Here is a 21,153-nt window from a genome sequence, read left to right on the forward strand (position 1 = left end):
TCACCCAAAAAAGGTGTAAACTATAGTTATTTATATTAAAATGGATCCTTTAACGGTAACATACCTTTGTTATCTTTAACTTTAATAGCCTAAAATACCTCAGGTGATTAAAAATACTCGAAACCATTGTTTAAGAACTTACCGCATGTGAAATAAATCAACAAACATCGGTGTGGGAACAGCAAGGGAGGAAACTGTTATAGGCGCCATTAATGCATTTGTTTCAATATTCACTACGTATATATTCAGCAATAACAAGTAATAAAGACCCCACACCCAATACATCTATGTATAGATTACGACAAAATAACAATGTAAAAGTGGCCATTTGTCTGGGCCTTGCATTGAATTATTAAAGACCGTGGTATTATCATTTTTTTCCTCGCCGGTACTTCGGCCGTCGTCTCAAATCAATTTATTTAAAAATTTCAGCTAGCAATAGGATTTTTTGTTGGTGTCGCGTTATAGCTGCAAACAGCAATAAGATTACGTGATTTGAGAGCGAATTGGTGATATTTCAATAAATACCGTTTTAATACAAACCGGTCGTGGCATATTATAAATATCAATACAAGAATACAAAGAGATTTTAACCATAATATCATCACCACTAACACAGTCCAGGAATTCATAAAATAAGCCGTGAAAAAATAAAATGATATGAGGTATTTTGAAAAATCGCAGTTTAACACAATGAATACCATGACGGTACTGCCCGATAGTGAAAATATTTGCTCGAAAATAGCCTATTCCCAGGTGTTTATATATGCTCTATTCAAAAACCGATAAAAGAGTTCCAATTAGTTCCAGTTTGAATATTCCACATATTATAAATTCGTTTTTCACACAAAACTGAACCGACTTAAAAAAATAAATAAGAAACTCACTAAAAAGTAAAAAGTAGAAAAAAGTAAAAAAAGAAAACATTTTAAAATAAAATATGTACATAATAATTGTGGTAATAACTAAATAAAATAAACAAAAAACTTATTTAACCTATCTACTACATGTATTTTATATTCTACTATATACACACAATTTAGCTTAATATCTACCTAAACCTATTTATACATTTACATTACTATTTTAACTACTACTAACTGTTCAGTTTGAAATCGGTGACGAGCCCAAACAATACAAAAATAATAATATAATTTTGTGACATATACACGAAATCAAATTACGAACGAAACAAATGTAATATGTTGCTTTTAGGTTGGTTTAGGTAGGTATTAAGCTACATTGTGTGTATATAGTAAAATATAAAATACGTGTAGTTAAATGAGGTTTTGTTTGTTTTTATTTTATTTTAAAATTTGTTTTTTTGTGTTAAAAATCTAAGTCTGACTATTTTTTAATTTTTAGTGAGTTTCTTATTTACTCAATAAATTACGTAGTTATTTTATTTAATATTAGAATGGGTAGGCCTAGTAAAGGTGCACCCCGCATGTGGAAAAATAGGAATAAAATTTGACAAATGTTCTGACTAAAGTAGAATAACAATAAGGTATTAACCGCGCCGGAAATCGATTGGGAGCTAAACGCTTTAACCATTACACTACAGCAGCAGTTAAAAAAGCAAACTGAATGGCTTTTGCACTGAACGACTTCGGGTTTCCGTGACATCAGCTCAGCAATAACATTATACACTACACTTTCCACGATTGATGGAGAAATCGGCGAACATACATTATAGAAATATATACAGCCGAACATAGAACTTCCAAGAAGATTATAAAGAGTGTTACACTTATCGTAACGAGGAGTATCTTAATATTTTTGTTGCGAAACTTAACAAGAGCCTACATCTATATATATATATATATATATATATATATATATATATATATATATATATATATATATATATATATATATATATATAATACGAACATTCCTACATATAAGTACTTATACTCCTATATATACTTAAAGTTATACAGACATTGTGAAAGAAAAAGTACTCAACAAGCCTTCTGCATCCCATGGGTTGGGGAAAAGAGATTCAAAATGATTGCGGGACATCTTAAAATACAGAGATATCATGGTATTCAGCTGATCCTGTCATTCAAATCACTAGTTGTATTATTGCGAGTTAGTATTTCGACAACTTCACTGATGAAGTTCTTACTATGACTTGCATATTGCTGCCAGATGAAGAACCGCTGAAATGGATCTGCGAAATCAGCATCATTTTCTTGATACTGTGTCGCCATATTTCGAAAAAAGGTGGGGATGGGAAATTGTAAATACTGATTGCAGTTATTTTAATAAACATATATTATACCAATTTTTGACAGTTAATGCCTTCTTAAAGTAAAAATATGATCAGAATACAATCAATCACTCCATAATATGGCACATAACAGAGATGTTTCATAAAAAGACACAATTTCTTTTTAGTTTCATGATACCAACGGTATAGAGGACATACAACTCCTGATTGGCAACGACAGCATCGGAATAGTAACAAGAACCAAGCGTATTCGAGTTTATGGGGTAAATTAATCTTTCAGTCACCTTTTAAAATAAATAAAGTGCTGGCTCTTAACCAATATGTATTTTTTGGGACCGGTAACTTGCGTATATCGAAAATATTCAACTTCCTCCATGTAAACATCGGAATTCGGATTTTTAACAGGTACAAAGCGAGAATAGCCCACTCCAAATGTTACATCAACATACCAAAGAATTTTTGCTATAAATACTTACCGGTAGCTATATTAAGGAAATAATGTTCTAATTATAACATTAAACGTAATGTGCCGTAAGAGAGTTAGTTGGAATTGTATGTGCAATATTTATTTTAAGATTTTGTATATAAAATTTGCATAGATAGAAAGTTATTGTACTTTGTCTGGATATAAAAGCATATTTGGTCTAGGAATTAACATTTCTTGAATTGACAATATGTCTATCGCGTTTAGTTTTTGCTTCGGATGTTTTAGACTACCAGGCCATGTACTACGAAGTCAAGAATGTACATCCACATATTATCCACAACTTTGAAGCGCTACATACCATTAAAACGTACTGCATTGACAGAATCAATTAGTAGTTAAATGTGGCCAAGTCAGTTATAATTAATTAGCTCAAAGATTCCATATTTAATCAAGAATAAAAGATAGATTTTGATGAATTCTAGAGTGTTTATTCTGATTGCAAGAACGCCTTCAAGAAAGGTTTTTATTCATCAGATTAATGGAGACATTAAGACAAAAGTCATATGATTGAGAGTTGATATTCCATTAAAAATGACTTCAGAATAAGGAAGAACTATAACTATTTCGAGTAATTTTTGTGATAATGTAGGAGATTTGATTACTTTGACTGATGAATAAACTTATTACGTGTCCTACAATAAATCGGTCTAGCGAAAACTCTGCTTAGAGATGATATGAAATTTTTAAGAAGGTTTTTATTAATTATTTTGACTTATACGGTGTTCTACATTTTGGTATTAGAAATCCATAAGAAGATACATTCAATTTAAACATAGTTTTAAAAGTGGTAGGCTAAAGTATTAAAGACAATATTGAGATCATTTAATTTTCCAGTTTAATTTGATTTCTGTAACAAATGATGATATACATTTTTATTTGTATCTGTAATATATTGGGATCATAAAAACTACAAAAACAATATAATTTATTTCAATATTTAGTGATGACACCCTTTGCTGCAATTAGAGATTCTATGCATTGGGACATGCTCTCAAGCCATGTTTTCGCATCTTTCTGGAGTTTGGAGTTGCAACTCCATTCTTTGATGGGAGTTTTAATTCACTACTGCTTGGTGGTAATGACTTCTTTGGCAATCGCACGCTTGCACGTTTTTTTTATGATTCATGTCTTCATGTCCAAAGCAGAACATTGATTTATTTCCGCCAAATATGCAGTAGCACTTCTGGCTTTATGACATAGTGTCGAATCATGCATAAAAATGTAGTGGTCGTCTTATTAATCCTGTTTCATTGTACCTTCTAAAATGTATAGGCACCCCTGCTGAGATAATAGACCACACCGTGATACTAACCGGGTGTTTAACCCTCTCTACAAGGAAATCGACGTGGAATTGTTCACCAGCACGTCGTCTTACAAAAAAACTTTGGTCAGTCAAAAAATGGACGGTTGATTCGCCGCAAAGGCGTACCTGTAAATTATTAGAATTAATACTAGAAAATCGTTACTTATCAATTGTATAATTCAAAAAAGTTATACTCATTCGACTTTAGTTTGCCACAGTCAGGTTTTAATGTTGTCCAGCCCATTAAAGTCGTTTCTTTTTCATGCTATCCGTTAGGCGTGGTTTTTGAAAGGCCGCCGACCTGTTAAATTTCCTTCAACCAACCGCCTCCCTGTTATCCTCACCGAAATCCTTACACTCTCATCGTTTATTATACGATTTGCCTCAAGAAGCTTTTTATTATCAATTTTATTTTTAATTAAATTGACGACAGACTTTCAAACTCCATCAATGGCTGCTATTTTTTCTGGGAATATGTAGAGTGCAGTAGCAACGTTTGTGTCTCTCTATATTTTCTTGGAGGCATGTCTAAAGCCTTACCCACGCTGACATGTTGAAAGTTTGAGTTAATCGCGTCCAACCATTAATAAAATATAAATTCGTAGACAAAACACTACTTAACTTTTTATTGTTTTACACACAAAGTAGGTTGAAAGTAATGAAATTGTGATATCTGGACAGTACAACAGCAATACTGCAAAGCGCAAATGACGCGCGTATACTCCGTTGCCACTTCACAAAAACAATAATATTGATACCAGTACCTATTGAAGATAAAATAACCCTTTAAAAATAACATAATTTATTGAATCAATTTTAATGAATTATAATTTACATAAATACAAGTACTGTAATACATCCACTGTAATATTTAATACTAACTAAAAGTGTTATGTTGTTACCATTAGATCAATGTTAATTTAATTTTTCAATTCTTCGATTTATATTACAATTTAGTTATTTCTGGTATCCGTTCGCTGTGATTAATTAAACCATTATGACAGTTAGTAGTTAGGTATCGCTAAAGTCATTCGTTGTCAATAATCACGCATAGTAGACCGCGTACCAGGAGAATGTATACGTGTCGCGACCATTGCGATTTATTTCTCCGCTAACGCGGTAAAGCGTCAATTTTTTCGAATTCTTCGCAAAGGCCGCGCCAGAGAAGATCTTGTTTTAATTAATGGCCAGATTGCGCAATAGCCAGTTACGTTTACGCTTTCTGTGGTAACTTCTCTCAAGGTTCTTCAGCTACTAGATTCGATTTATCGTTTTCTAAATTAATAATCTACTCAATATTTAATATATTTAGACAAAAGCATATGGCTGTTTTGATAAATAGAAAACATTTTGTCTATGTTTGTTATGTTTACCATATTAATTATATCTTACCTTCAGTAGTTATATGTTCTTGTAAATCTAATCTGAATCTGTAATAATTAATTTGAGAATTTCAGAGCTTTCTAGTCATCTACGTCTTCAATTACATCATCTAACTAGGTCTTTTTATATCCCTCTACTGCTTTCTACAGCTATATTATTCTTTTGTTCCTTGCATTGTCCTTATGTAACCTCTTTAATTTAAAAACATTTTAATAAAAAATATGTACATAATAATCGCTGTAATAACTATATAAAAATAAACAAAAACCTTATTTAACCTATCTACTACACGTATTATATATTCTACTATATACACACAATTTAGCTTAATACCCACATAACTTATTTGTCTATCTACAATATTATATAAGATAATAGTCATTATAAAAAGACAGAATAGCAAGTTAGTTTAAGTTGATGTAATATATATAATCTTCAAGGGATCATTCATGAAAACATAATGAGGTATAGTAAATTTTCCTCCCAATTTTATTCAAATTAGATGATAATTTAGTAGTTAAAAATAACGATCTTGTAAACGTATATTTTTAAAAAAATACACGCACACGAACACTGTTTCTTTTTTCTCGCTAAAAGTATACGAGAAAATTTATAATTGATTACCCCGACGATATGATTACATGTTTTAATAATCGATTAATCAATCACTAGTTAATAAATCAGTCTTTTACCTGGACCACCCAGGCTGCAAATCGCTTTCACTCAAACTCCGGCTTCCACTTTTTTATAATGGCCGTTTTGGTTTATCTTCTTAATGTGTGTAGTGATAAAATTATATAAGTAATTACGTTTAAAGAACTTTTACTTATCAATCAATTTCCTTTTACCAACTATGGGTTTATCTGGACTGGGCTTAAAGTTTAACGTGGGCTCCGAACCACCGTCCTCAGCATTTAGCCTACCGACTGGCCAGTGACCAACTTGGAAATTATCCCAGACGACATCCGGTCTTACCCAGCCTGGTTACTGGCGTGACTGGGATCATTTTCCTTGTCGGATTTACAATCTTTCCTAGAAAATTCACAAATTTTAAACAATCACAAACATAAAGTTATGACCATGCTCCGACAGGATTCGAACACGCGGCTATCGCTGCGCCACCAAGCCAGCAACACTTAATTTTAAATGATTATTATATTCTGGTACTTAATTGTAAGAATCTATTAAAAATATCAATAGCTAATGCCAGAAATTATCGATATTTTTGTTTCTCCGATATATCGATATTCTTTTTTAAATATCGAAAACGATATATCGATATTTTTCTCGGTGGACATCAATACTTTAGATATTAGATTACAGACTGTGCGAAGAAATGAAAACGTATAATCTTCAAGACCCAATTTAGAGTGGTATGAAAAAAGTTTGTTTAAGATTAAAAAGAGCTGTTTAGATCTTTATGTTTGCTGATTACGAAACTAACTTCCTTTTTGTTATAAGACGACACGTTTCTTGGCAATTTGGATATTTATAATAATATTATTTTATTTATAAACCATTAACGATGCATATTTTTTAAAATCTAATATACGTTTACTGGCAATTACTAAAACCGTTTCTTTTTCCCGTGGGGCTCCTCTTTGTACATTTTCTGTTTCGAAAAGAACTTGGAAGTTCTCTGAAACGTCCAAGGTCCAAATGTTCAGGAGAAACTATTCACCTTGCAACTTCACATCTCCCAAATTTTCAGGAAAGTAGCCGAGATGAGACTGAAGGAAATGTTCTTTTTCACTAATTAAGCAATCTAAAGCTGGATGTGTTTTTTGCGGGTTTATTTACAGTTAACCACCTTCCTTCCCCACCTTGAAAGGCCTGGAAGCTTTGAAACTATAATTTAGAACCAATACAAAAATGCATCAAAAATCATCAATGAGGAATCGTCAAACAAGAATGTGATGGTAAGAGGTAGCTCTTATTGTGTTATTAAATACTGCAACTGCTAGCAAACGTGTTTTCACAAATCTGCGTTGCGTTGCTCCCTTTGTTGTAACAATGTGGTAATTTTTATCCATACTTTTTTCTCCATTTTCAAACAATTTTTCTACAACTGTATATAAAGTATATAAAGTTTTAATATATAAAGTTTAATTTTTCCAATGAATATCTAGTGGTCAGGCTATCTCTATTTCTAAAGTTATTTACAATTGACATCGTCTTTTGGCTGTTTTCAATTACATATCAGTAAATATGCTTAATACAATCTTAACATACCATTAATTAATTCATTCATTACTAGTTATTATTCTGTTGCTTTTGCAACAATATATAAGAAAGATAAGTTCGGGATAAATATATCTATGCATTTTTCAAATTAAAATTAATTTAGACTACGTTAACAATAAACACTTATACATTATACAAGTTCGTGTAGTTTGATTCGGTTCAATCTTCTGATTTCCTGCGTGTTATCCAGCAGCTGTATTTATTCCACGTTAGTACGATTTAGTAATCTTATTTCGTATTTTAAGGCGAAATCTTGGAAATCTTCGCAAATCCATTTAATGTCCAGGTCATCGTGCAGTTCGTTAGTTACGTAGTAGCAATCGAGAAAAATGCCATCAACTTTTTCACTGGTTCAATATAAAAGATTGTTTTAACTCGCTAAATACAGCATTATTATTATAAAAATAGCCGCGCGGAATTTCAGATATTCCATTCTGTCTTTCATTAGTTTAAAAATAGACTACTAATGAAAATATTTACATTTACGCGATTTTTTTTACAACAGTTTAAATGATCAGAGTTAAAATTAAACACGCAGGTAAAAAAACAGGTATTTCATTCATTTCAATTGTTTGAAATCGTTTTCGATAGCGCGTTTGATAATAGCTCTCTTGATATTCGATTACGCCTAACGAAAACTATAATTAAATGAACATGTCACTTGTTATTTTGAATAGTTTTTAATGAAATTGTTCGATATATAGCGTGTATCGATTTTTTATGTTTAATAAATTCAAAAATAATAAGACATTAAAGAACTACAGCCTAGTAACTAAAAGAATAGTGATTGCGTTGCAAAATATGTCTTGCAACCATTGTAGTGTATTTTTATTAACTACTTATTGTTATTGTTTTATTGGCTACTTAAGCTAAAATTAAAAGTACACACTTATACATATAATTTAAAAATTCATGTAGTTTGGTTCGTTTCAATCTTCTGATTTCCTACGTGTTATCCAGTAGCTGTATTACTGGATAACACGTAAGAAAAGTAGCTGTACTTCCACCTTGTTGTGATTTAGTAACCTTATTTCATGTATTTAGGCGAAACATTAGATAACTTTGTAAATCTATTTAATTTCGCAGTTCAATCATGCAGTTTTTTGTTGGTTACGAAACAAACAAAATATAAAAAACTCTTGATATCCTACTATAGGAAAATTTTGTTTTTATATTCGCAAAATGACAATGATTTGGAAACAAACAAATTTTAAGTTTATAATTCTTGGGATTAGTAAGTTTTTTGTACTTCTCCTGCTGCTCATAAAGAAGCTAAGAAAATGCCAGAACACTCCCAAAATATTTAGTTTAAACCCAAGTACCTTTCCTTAATTTACAAATAATGTTATAAAATTTAGGATAACTTTGATTACGGTTACTACTATTTGAACACATATTTTGGAAATGCATTTCAATTAATTAAATTTATTGTGGCGTTAATCAGTCAGTTTTATTAATCGTTTTCTATTGTAGTTATATTTATAATAATACTTCCAAATAACAATTTCGGACTTATTAAAATAAAATAATCATTAGTGCTCACATTAGTTGTCATGTTTTAAAAGTAAAAGTAACAATAAAAGTACTACAAACAATATTTTTCGTGATAATTGATCATAATTTTTGATACAATATTTGTTATAAAGCAAAAGAAATTTAATAACCAAATCAAATTGATTTGGGATGCTCAATTAAATATCTTGATTTTAAAATCATGCTATATATCACTGTTAATTAACAAAACAATTCATCATGTTCCATATTTATAAGGGTACCATTACTTATTAATTATACATTATTAACAGTTGTTTCACTATTACAAATGACACTGACAATAACATACATATACTAATAGATAATAGAATTCAATTGTTTAGAAAAATTTAAATACATCAAAATAATGCATACATATATATATTATTTGTCTTATTATACTCGAATAACAAAATCTGTAATTATTTTTCATTCTTGCCAATATTGCCCAAACAATACAAAAATAATAATATAATTTTCTGACATATACACAAAATTAAATTATGAACAAAACAAATCTAATTTTTTGCTCAGTTAGTTCAGTTAAAATAATACTGTAAATAAGCCGGCTTGGTGGCGCAGTGGTCAAGGCGATAGGACGGTCCTCCTACTGTTGCGATAGTCGCGAGTTCGAATCCTTCTGGGGTATGTTCGTAAATTTATGTTTGTAATGGTTCTAGGCAAGAGTGTAAAATCGGACAAGGAAAATATATATATATATATATATATATATATATATATATATATATATATATAATATACTGAAAATCGTTAATAATTATGGGTAGCTATCAAACTAAAGTGAGTGCATATAGTAGAATATAAAATACGTGTGATACGAGATAAGTGAAATAAGGTTTTTATTAATTTTTTTTTTAGTTATAATAAGGATTATTATATACATATTTTGTTTTAAAATTTTTTTTTGTGTTAAAAATCTAAGTTCGATTATTTTTTACTTTTGAGTGAGTTCCTTATTTATTTATTTTTTGAGGTCGGTTCAATATTTTTGTTTTTTTTTTTCATGTAAACTATAATTAAATTATTTTACGTCTTCACTGTATGGTGTCAACACCTTCAGTCTAAAATACAGCATAAACTACAAGTAACTTGCATCATTCCACGTTGGTCTAAGCTTTGTAGTGGATAATTTACTTGAAAAATATCTGAAAATATGAAATATATTTGCAGTCCTAATAATCTTATAATATTATTTGATCTAATGCAACTTTCAATATGATTTCTAGTTCGGATTTTTAATATAAACATTACAACGTGAATAGTGGTTTAAGAAAATTATTATGATCCATCAAAATCAAAGTTATCAATATATAAGCCACATGTAATTTTTCCAAAATTAGTTGTCCATTCATTAGAACAATTATAGATCTATAAAAAAAATTAGTACGTGAATAATGGGACAAGAAAATTATTATGTAAGATTTATTTAATATCTCCAAGATTAGTTGTCTATTCATTAGTATAGGTATAGAGTACTTCCTAAAATTTCATTAATTGAAGAATATCTGAATTGGGATTGAGAATAACCAAAGACGACACCATTAAATCCTCGAATCGACAGTTTGTGGTACTGTTTCCGTTCCTTCAACATTTTTTAATGGCCCAAAATATCTTCAGAATCTATTTTATCTATTTTATATATGTAAAATAGAAATATTCAAGCGAAAAACATTTTAAATAAAACCTATAAACTTAAAACTTAATCCAAAACACTAGAATGACAATGGCTCTGTGTTTGATGTGATATAAACAACTTCCAGTTGGCGTATAATAAATAATAAATTATAATTATTCTGAACTACATATTTCGATACAATAATATATCAGTAATAATTTAAAACAAGTTGTTCGTTAATATTACAATGAAGAGATGGGACTAAAGATTGACAAGAAAAAATCAGCACGTATATCTGCAAATTTGGCTCTTTATTTATTTATTTTTATTTTCTTAATTTATTTGTGTAAAAATCATTTTAATATAAGTATTAATTTTATAACTGCAAACATAATGTCGACATAATTTACTTTGTTTATTGTTATCACATTCATTTGTGTGTACAAATGGGTTGTAGTTGAAAATCTGAAAAATGTATAATTGTACTACTTATGAAATAATACGTAAAATTGGATTGAATATCGTATGACTGGATTTAGTTTATTTCATTCATTAGATATCAAAAAGTTAGCCGCTTAATAAAAAACTAATAAGTATAATCAATATAAGTATCAATCTTTTCAATTGGTTGATATCAAGATCAATTGATTTTTAGAAACTCTGTTACTGTCGTCATGCTTATTTCTAATCTAAGTTTGCAATTATATTAAAGCATTAAAAAAAAACAAATAATAGATTATTACATCATAGAAAGCTGTGAATTAAAAACTACTTCGTCAATAAAGTTTATTAAAAAACTAATTGGTTATTATTGTAAACATCCCGAATTCTACGTTTCGAATTTTTCTGCGATCGAATAGAAAAGTGTCAGAGTTCAAAACTCATTTAACGAAATGGATATGGGAAAAAGTCGGGCGGTGGAAAGAAGAAAGGGAAATTCGCCGACGATCATTCCTAGCGGTGGCACGGCGGGATTTCACATCTTCGCGTAAAAGCCATTCCGCCAATGGAAAGTCGTAAATCAACAAGTGGGTCGCAGTTTCGGCCAATGGCGGCCCGGCGGCGTGGGTGCTTAAATTTTATAATAGCAGGTGGATTTGCTTGCCGAATCCAGTGAAACATTACGGTCTGGATCACTTTTTGAGTTTTAGCGGTAATTAGGATTTTTATTTTGCGTCTTTCGTGCTTTTGTGTCTACGTGAACTACACATCTTCCGGATTCGTTTTGGTAAATAATTGTTGTGTGATTAGTTCGTAATAGTTGCAATTTTATTCCGTACAATTTTTGTGTGATCACTCTTTAGAAGATTTTTGTCAAAAATCCAATGATTTTAATTCGTTAGCCACCTTTGTTAATGATTGTAGTGGTTAGATTATTTATAAATATTTTTTTTATTAGCATAACATCCTAATAATATCGAATTCATGTGGCATACGAATTCCTAGACGAAAAAATGACTAGTTTTTATTCACAAGGCGTGAGTGATGACTTAAATCGATTTCAGCTTTTAATTCAATTGTTTCATGCACCTTTGCTCTCAATATTTTTTACAGTTGCAACCAAATTCCTCAAGGATGTATTCTTAAAAGGCTAAGCTCTGAAAATGAAGTTATCATTTTTTAGAAGGTTTTTGTTAAAAATTATATGATTTTAATTCGTTAACCACCGTTGTTAATGGTTGCATTGGTGAGATAATTTATAAATAATTTTCTTAATAGCATAACATCCTAATAATATCGAATTTAGGTGGCATACGAAATCCTAGATGATAAAGTGATTAGTCTTTATTCACAAGAAGTTAGTGATGACTAAAATGGATTTCAGGTTGTATTCAATTCAATCTTTTTATTCACAAGACATGAGTAATGACTAAGATCTATTTGCGTTTTTAATTTACTGTCTTCATACTCTGTTGGTCTTAATGTTTTCTGCTTTTGCAGCAAAATTTCTTAAGGGGTTATATGCTGAAAATTGAAAAAAAGATATTTTATAAAATATCCATTTCTAATCCTCTAACGTTAACCAATAAAAAAAAGTTATGTCTAAAAACTGCAAGGCAAAAATCGGCAGCAAATTTTGTAATGTATTTCTGTAAAAATCACGTGTTTTTCATTTTATTATAGTTTACGTGTCTCGTAGATATGACAACGATGTTAAGAGTTTTTAATTCAATATCATCCAAATTCATTTTGCATACAGTTGCACAATTTTTAAGCTTTTGAAAATATTCCCGTCAATTTGTTACATTATGTCAGTATTCTAATTTAAAGGCATTACTTTTAAGTATTTTTTCAAATCAAAGAAAATATACAAATATTTTTATTTATGGTAATTTCACCAGGTATTTATTATATAATTGGAATAAAGAAAGCATAAAAAAGCGAAGAATTAGAAAATCCAAGAAGTTAGGCTTATATAATGGGAGGTCTTAAAAAAATGGTCTGCCCTCAATGACACGATTGCAGTCATACTAGTAATCTGAATAAAAAATAATAATCTAGAGAAGTGTTGCTATCGTACAAAGTAAACATTCAAAATATTCAAAAAACTATACCTTTTTACCGTTTTTTACCTTTACGAGGTTTTTAAAAACCGTTCAATAAAACTTGAAATAGCATGTTCAACCTTCTTGTAAAAAAGTAGTTTCAAAAAAAGAAAAAAAGTGCACTTCCGAGGTGGTCCCATTGGAACGAAGTTAGTGTTTAGTGGAGGAAGGGGGGAAATCCATAGAAAACCTTAAATTTCAAAGGCATGTACAACGTTTTCACTTATTTTTATCTAAAATGATCAGATATTTATGTGTAATGTTATTGCTGAACTGGTATAAGTGTAAAAGCCTTTCAGTTTGCATTTTAAGCACTAACCGTATCATATGAGAAGTCGTGGAAACATCATAGCCAACTGTTCCCATGGTAAACAAAATTAAATTAGGAACAAAACAAATCTAACTAATTACAAACACTATTACAAATCTAATTATTACGTACGTACATATTTTATTTTAAACTTTTTTTTTGGTTAAAAATCTAAGTATGCTTATTTTTTTACTTTTTAGTAAATTTCTTATTTATTTTTTGAAGTCGGTTCAATATTTTTTTGTAAAAATATTTTATTATACTAGTTTTTCTCGACCCAAAATTACTTAAATGTATTCACTCAAGTTCAGAAAACATTTAAAAAATATTTTTCTGTTGTGCCGTGTAATTTAAATCAACACTTAATTAAGATACGTTCATAACATCTTAATTATTTCATCACTTAAACTCGGAACAGTTCTTCGTACACATATATATCTGAGATATATTTATCGAACTCTTGTAGCGATGTAGTATACTGATTATATTTAGTACAGACGCGACGCTACACGGATATAATATCAGATATTTAGTGGTCTTAAGCACTTCATTCGGAGGACAAAATAAAGAAGCTAATAGACCAGTTAAAAAGCTATATAAGCTGGTTCGGTATACTAATTAAAAGATCGCGGTTTATTCTTGGTAAAGTTATGTTTGTTGTTGTCGTAAAACAGCATTTAAATAGCTCTGATGCTGTTTTGTCTACTATATTATGGATAATAAATAACACCATCCACAAAAAAGAACTGAATTTAAAAATCATCATGTCTCACCAATCATTGTAGCTAAAAATTACAGCTATTACTTAATCCAAAATGAGTTGTAGTTGACCCTCGATGTGAAGATAGCGTTCACTTTTTTTGGCCTGTGTAGTTTTAAAAGGAACTGCAACTTGCGTATGTTTTGATCAGCGGTATATATTGACGAAAATATGTAGTATCAATGAAAATAACCGTTAAACAATCTAATCCAATAATTTAATTCGATATTTTTGGCATTTCCTTTCATAAAATAACAGTTTTTTTATCTAGTAATATTGAATTATTGTATATATAGTTATGTTAATCATAGAACACAACAACTTTTAGAAACTTAATGCCCTTTAGTTTCAATTATTTGACCAAACTTTCGGACAAAAACACAGCTCGAACTCTCAAAAATGTTCAAACAGCTGAGCAATTGAAACATCAACTGTTTCCAAATATTTACACGTTATGGGAAAGGACCAATAGATGGACAATGGTACGGATTGGCTGAAAATGATATTTTGAACCGTTTCAACGTTTCAGTTTCATTATTTTCTGGTTAAAAAAATAGTTTTCTATTACGTATTGTGCTTGACGCTGAAAAGTAGATTAACTACGACAATCCCAAGCGCAAAAATTCATGTGTTAACCAACAGGAAAACCAACCACACCAACACTAATATCAGGAAAATATAGCCTATTATACCAAAGCCTGTTGAAGAAAAAAACGACGTGTTGTTGCATGGAAGGGCCAGCAATAACGAATAATAAACATAAAAGTCATCCTCTTATATAACAACATTGAATTACACGACTTTAGTATAGAGTAATCATCAGCGATTCCATAGTCTTACACATTCTCAAATATATCCAGATTTCCTGTATTCCTGCTTATAATTTCAGTATCTAATGTCCACGTGTTGTTATTTATGAATTTAGTCGGTAGGTGGATTTTTTGGTTAATTTTATATTTATCTTATTATATAAAAGTGTGTTTTATAGGTAAAATATTATAATTTAGTAACACAAATATTATAGATTGCTAAGGAATAAAAGTTTATTTATGTTAAATAACGTAAAAATATTGAACAATAGGACATAGTTGCGGTAAGTGCGATATGCGAAAAGGACTACCGAGTTTAGTACTGCTAAAAACTAAAAATATATTTAAATTTATATAGTTTCCAGTGGCCTGAATAATATCAAAGGTATAGTGTGTAAACACATTCATTTTTATAAGAAAAGCAGCCCTACCACAGCTATAACAGCGAAAATGTGAGTGAAATTGATGAAGTTTACTGTATGATGAAGAGTTCTAAGAGCTATGACCACCCAGTATACTTACCAGATATAGTGCCCTTTAATTGTTCAGATCACGCGGTTTTAGAATTTTGAAGATAATTGTATCGCTGCCAAAGCAACATAAAAATGCCATCAACAAAAATGTGTATAAAATAATTAAATATGTTGAATAATATAAGTGAATAAATGATCAGAGTAAATACAAATACCTAATAAATTTATAATGTTTTAAGTTGTTAATTGGTATTTTCAAAGAACTCTACAAGTTGTTTACAAAATTAGTTTGTTTTCTAAATGAGAGGAGATACAAGGAAAAATGCTTCTAAAATAGTAATATAATATATACAGTGCATGATACCAGTAAACCATAATTTAGTGTAATAAATGGAAAACAATGTACGCAGTACGGGAATTGTATAAATATTTCTGCTATTGGAGCACGTGAATTCATATCATTATAATATTTACACACGTTTTATTTATACGTTACGTCGTTACCCAGTATTTATTTTAAGAAATTCAAGTTTTATAGGGCATAGTTTTTTTGCAATGTCAACGGATGTGTTTATTAATACAATATTTAAATAATTTATTAATTAATACCACTTAGTTATCGTTTCCATCGAAACGAAAATAACATGATAAAAATTTCAGGTCTTAGGATTTTTTGTAAAATGCAGAATTATTATAATAAAATATCTTTAAAAAACTTAGATTTTTAAGACAAAAAAACCTTTTAAAATAAAATATGTACAAAATAATCGTTGTAATAACTAAATAAAAATAAACAAAAACCTTATTTAACCTATCTACCGCACATATTTTATATTTTACTATATACACACAATTTAGCTTAGTATATTTCTAAACCTATTTATTTATTTACAATATTATTTTAACCACTATCAACTGATAATTTTCAAGTCGGTACTTCAAAGAAAAATAGGAATAAAGAAACAATAATTGAAAATAAGAAACGCTTCAGGTCCCGGGATCCGCTACCTAGCCTAAGAGATTTGGGAAATGTTCTAACCAAACTACAATAAAACAACAATAAAAAGTTGTTATCCTCGTCGGGAATCGAACCCGGGACTTCCGCGTGCGAACTGAACGCTCTAACCTTTACACCAGTTGTCTACATTTTTCCGTCACATCAGCTCAGTAATAAATTTATACCCAAATATCTGATTATATGAGCTTTTGAGATTTGAGTGTTTCCTTCGATTCCCCTCCCCTCAGACCCTGAATTGAGATTTATGAGAAGGAATCTTAAATCTGGTGAGGAGAACGTCCTCCAAGAACCATTGGTACCTCCACATAAAGTTCTTTTACCATCGCTACTTCGAGGTTCATGAAGCAATTTGTAAAATAATGTTATAAGATGGAGATTGCTTCAAATACATAGTTTCAAGACTTCGAGGCCTATCAGAAAAGAGGTCATAGTGAAACTTTTAGGTAATCATAAAGACCTTAAGTATAAACGAATCGTCAAAAGAATGCTAAAATCATTTCAAGTTGCCTAATGAGTTTAGAAACGAGTGTAAAGCAAGCTATATAATTTCGCCACGACATTAAACAAATGCAGAAAAGATACCAAGGAAAATTGAACTTTTTCAATGATATCAGCCTACAGTTGGATGCTTCAGAGAGACCTACCTACCTTTACTGGAGAAAAGAAAAGAGTTTAGTGTGCGCTAATGAATGAATATTAGATAAAACGTTATGTACAGTTAACGGTTTGTAAAATATTTTTCAATTATATTCTCTTTTATTTTACCGAAATAACTTGCGTAGCATAGCTATCCAAATTGCTAAAAAAACATGAAAATTGCGTCACAAATCTTAAACAGCTTTTAGAATTTTTGTTATAACGACGAATATTGAAATATTTATGTTGGATTTAATACAGAATAAGTTTACTTCATAGCGTTGATGTATCTAATAAGAATATTTTTTTGGTTAGATCTGTTATCTAAAGCGTGACAATATAAACTATAACACATCGACATTTATCTTAATTAATTTTAATTGCAGTTTTCCTAATTTTAGTTCGAGAAACGAAAATACTATTGTGTGGACGTAAACGGCGTTAATGTCTTCATTCTACTTCAAAGTAAATATTGAGCAGCCGAAAGCTATTTGTTTAATAAATGGTGTGTTATGCGGCACACGGATATAAAAAATGATTGTTATTGCAGCTAAAAGGCACTCTAGACTTATTATACTAAATAGAGTGAATGTTTTGGATAATAAATGTGTATGATAAATAAAGATGAATGGCACTTTATTTAAACAACCGTCTCTACACCGGAGCTTCTGTGACTTTTTGATAAAAAGTATCACTGTTATATCTTAACAGGTCTAGCTACCATAGTAAAACACATTTTTGTGGCAAAATTAGTTTTTTTTTGATTCAACATAATTCCCTTCAATGGTGATGCACTGATTGTAGCGACCCTCCAACTTTTCGTTAGCATTTTTGTAGTACGATTTGTCCTTTGCTTCAAAATAGGCCTCAGTTTTGGCGATCACCTCTTCATTCGACGAGAATTTCTTCCCAGCGAGCATTCTTTTGAGATATGAGAACAGGAAATAGTCAGATCAGGAGAATACGGTGGATGAGGAAGCAATTCGAGGCCCAATTCATGGATTTTTGCCATCGTTTTCACTGATTTGTAACACCGTGCATTATCTTGGTGAAGCAGCACTTTGTTTTTCTTCAAATGTAAAATAACGCTATGTAATAGTCGCTATTGATAGTCCTTCCTTTTTCAAGGAAGTGAATGAAAATTTTTCCTTGCGCATCCCAAAGCAAGCACACTTCTATTTCTTCAAATGCGGCTGTTTTTCCGCGATTTCGTCCTTGAAACGGTCTAATAATGCTATGTAATAGTCGCTGTTGATGGTCCTTCCTTTTTCAAGGTAGTCAATGAAATTAGTCCAATCGTATCCCAAGATACAGACGCCATAACCGCCAGCCCAGTGTTGCGTTTTCCCACGCTTTGGAGCGGGTTCATCGTGTGCAGTCCACTCGGATGGCTGTCGATTGGATTTCAGAGTGAAATGATGGGCCCATGTTTCATCCATTGTCACATATCGACGCAAAAACTCGGGTTTATTACCCTTGATCATCTTCAAACACTGCTCCGAATGATCAACTCGTCGTTGTTTTTGGTCAAAAGTGAGCTCGCGCGGCACCCAATTTGCACAAAGCTTTCTCATACCCAAATATTTGTGAGTGATATGATATACATGTTCAGTTGATTTCTTTGGAGTTTCTGCTATTCATTCAATTTCAATTTACGGTAATTCAAAATCATTTTGTGAATTTTTTAAATGTTTTTGTTGGTAACAACCTCTTTTGGATGTCCACTGCATTTACCGCCTTCGGCGCTCATTTCACCACGTTTAAACTTACCAAGCTTTGATGGTTGATTTTCCTGAGGCAGTGCCCGGAAACTTGGCATCAAGCCAAGCTTTCGCTTTAACTGTATTTTTTTCCCTTCAAAAATCAATATTTTATCAACACGCGAAATTCCTTTTTATCCATTTTTTTCACAATAACAAAAGTTGTTTCACTCAAAATACTATAATTCACAAACTAATGATCCGACCGTTGTCAAATTTAAACACGCATCTTTTGAGGGCTGGGGCTCACTAAAAAATATATGGATTTAATTCTAGTAGCGCCATCTATGTGTCAGGTCGGGGGCTTTTCAATTGACCTGTTAAACTACATGCAGGAGAAAGTAATCCATGTTGAATTTGAGGAACATAGAAAGACACCGATCGTTTTATAATATGTAATATATGGACTTTTTATCATGTAGCTGATGTATTAATTCTGAATTTTCAGTCACATCTATTATCCTATGGTCCAAGCGTTTCCCCGTGCGATCATTATTTACATTTTCTCACTTTTTGACGACTAAACAGAAACCTTTTCGTCTAAGATTCCTCATATTTAGTATCGTAGAATGTTATTATTCATTATTATTAATAATAATTTTTCATATATATAACATTATTATAAATATTTGTCGCATTAGATAACCAAGGATAAAATAACATTTCAGAATGTTTATTCTTAATTGATTATTAAATTGATTCGAAAATACTGGTAATTTGTTTGCTAATGTATTGTGTTTACAAAAAGATTTTTTTTAAATAAAGATTTTATAACAATAAAGTTATTGTTCTAATTAAAACCAAGAATTAATCTAATGAATTCCTCTACAATGAAATATCATATCGTGTTAAATTTCTTTGAAATCGTTCTCTGTACATAATGTAAGATTAGTGGGAGATTTAGTTAAATCGATTTCATAATAACTAAAGAATGTTATCTGTGTAATCTAACATATAGAAGTGATAATATTTATTTGGTCTTTAACCCCGAAAACAAAGGTATATTTCGTTTGACGTACGATGTTGGTTCAGAATATGTTTATTTGCATGTGAGTCTGTAAAATAAACTAAGAAAATTCAATTTAAGTTAATCAAAATTACAATTATAATCAAATACTTTTGATTGATTCGAGTTTGAAGAATTCTTAATCATGCTGGCCTTATACACGTAAGGGATTTTATTTGAATTTAATGACTGTGAGTGCGTAAAAACGTCAGGAGTAACCTTAACTAAACACTTTCTTTTTAACGTAAAGTATATTTACTTCTATGATATTTAAACGCTCAAGACAAACACATTGATTTAGGATTTAATTTTCCTTATATAACAGTGTGCTAAATATAGTTGTGTTTCTGATAATGATTTTGTGTTGACAACGTTTAAATGTCAAATTATAGCGTGAAAAGTTGGCAATGAGAGAGAGACGATCGAAAATAGACTAGAGATGGTGATAGTGAGAAATACGCGTAAGTGAGCGTGTGGTGTTTTCGATGTGATCTAAGAAGCATGTGTGATACAGAAACTGTGAATATTTACCTCTGGGGTGACTACATATGGGGTGTATGACATAATTTTTATAGATTTTATCAACAAACTTAATCTTGTAAATATTATCCATTGTTTTCTATGGCCTTGTGTTATTTGTCAGGTAATACATGAAAAAATTTTCCCTTACTATGAAATGTGACATTTTCTTTAGTCCAACGTTTCTCCAACTTCATTATTCCCTGCCAAATAATTGTTGGTTCTTTGGAGTTATGTTTAAACATGATAATTCAAACTGAAAATTAATGTTGAATCATATAATGCATTCTTTCTGTACATTTTCTGATGATATCAATGTTTTTTATTAACTATATCTTAGATTAGATATGCAAAGTATAATCTTAATTTACAAATTAATTTATTACTAGTGTTCTATTGTGCTTGCATGAATACATCAATATGTATTTCCCAAATTAAAATAAAATTAAGCTACACTTACACTATAATTTAAGCAACATTTACACAATAGGAAT

General features: G+C 30.3%; 1 protein-coding gene across 5 annotated transcripts in view; it reads left to right on the plus strand.

Annotated features, from left to right (window-relative positions):
- LOC143190780 (uncharacterized) overlaps positions 1 to 21,153 on the plus strand; it is a 304,709-nt gene that overhangs the window by 259,622 nt on the left and 23,934 nt on the right. For 2 of the 5 annotated variants that reach the window (XM_076395342.1, XM_076395344.1), the window contains exon 1: positions 20,576 to 20,695. The exons of 1 other annotated variant lie outside the window; for it this stretch is intronic. The gene's annotated coding sequence lies outside the window, so the exon portion shown is untranslated. Of the gene's footprint in view, positions 1 to 20,566; positions 20,784 to 21,153 lie in introns of those variants that run through there. 2 more of the 5 variants (XM_076395340.1, XM_076395343.1) reach the window with 2 other exon arrangements.

This window comes from Rhynchophorus ferrugineus, unplaced genomic scaffold (assembly GCF_030347505.1).
Source record: "Rhynchophorus ferrugineus isolate W39M unplaced genomic scaffold, kcgeb_rfMv2 rfM2, whole genome shotgun sequence".
Lineage (NCBI taxonomy): Eukaryota > Metazoa > Arthropoda > Insecta > Coleoptera > Curculionidae > Rhynchophorus > Rhynchophorus ferrugineus.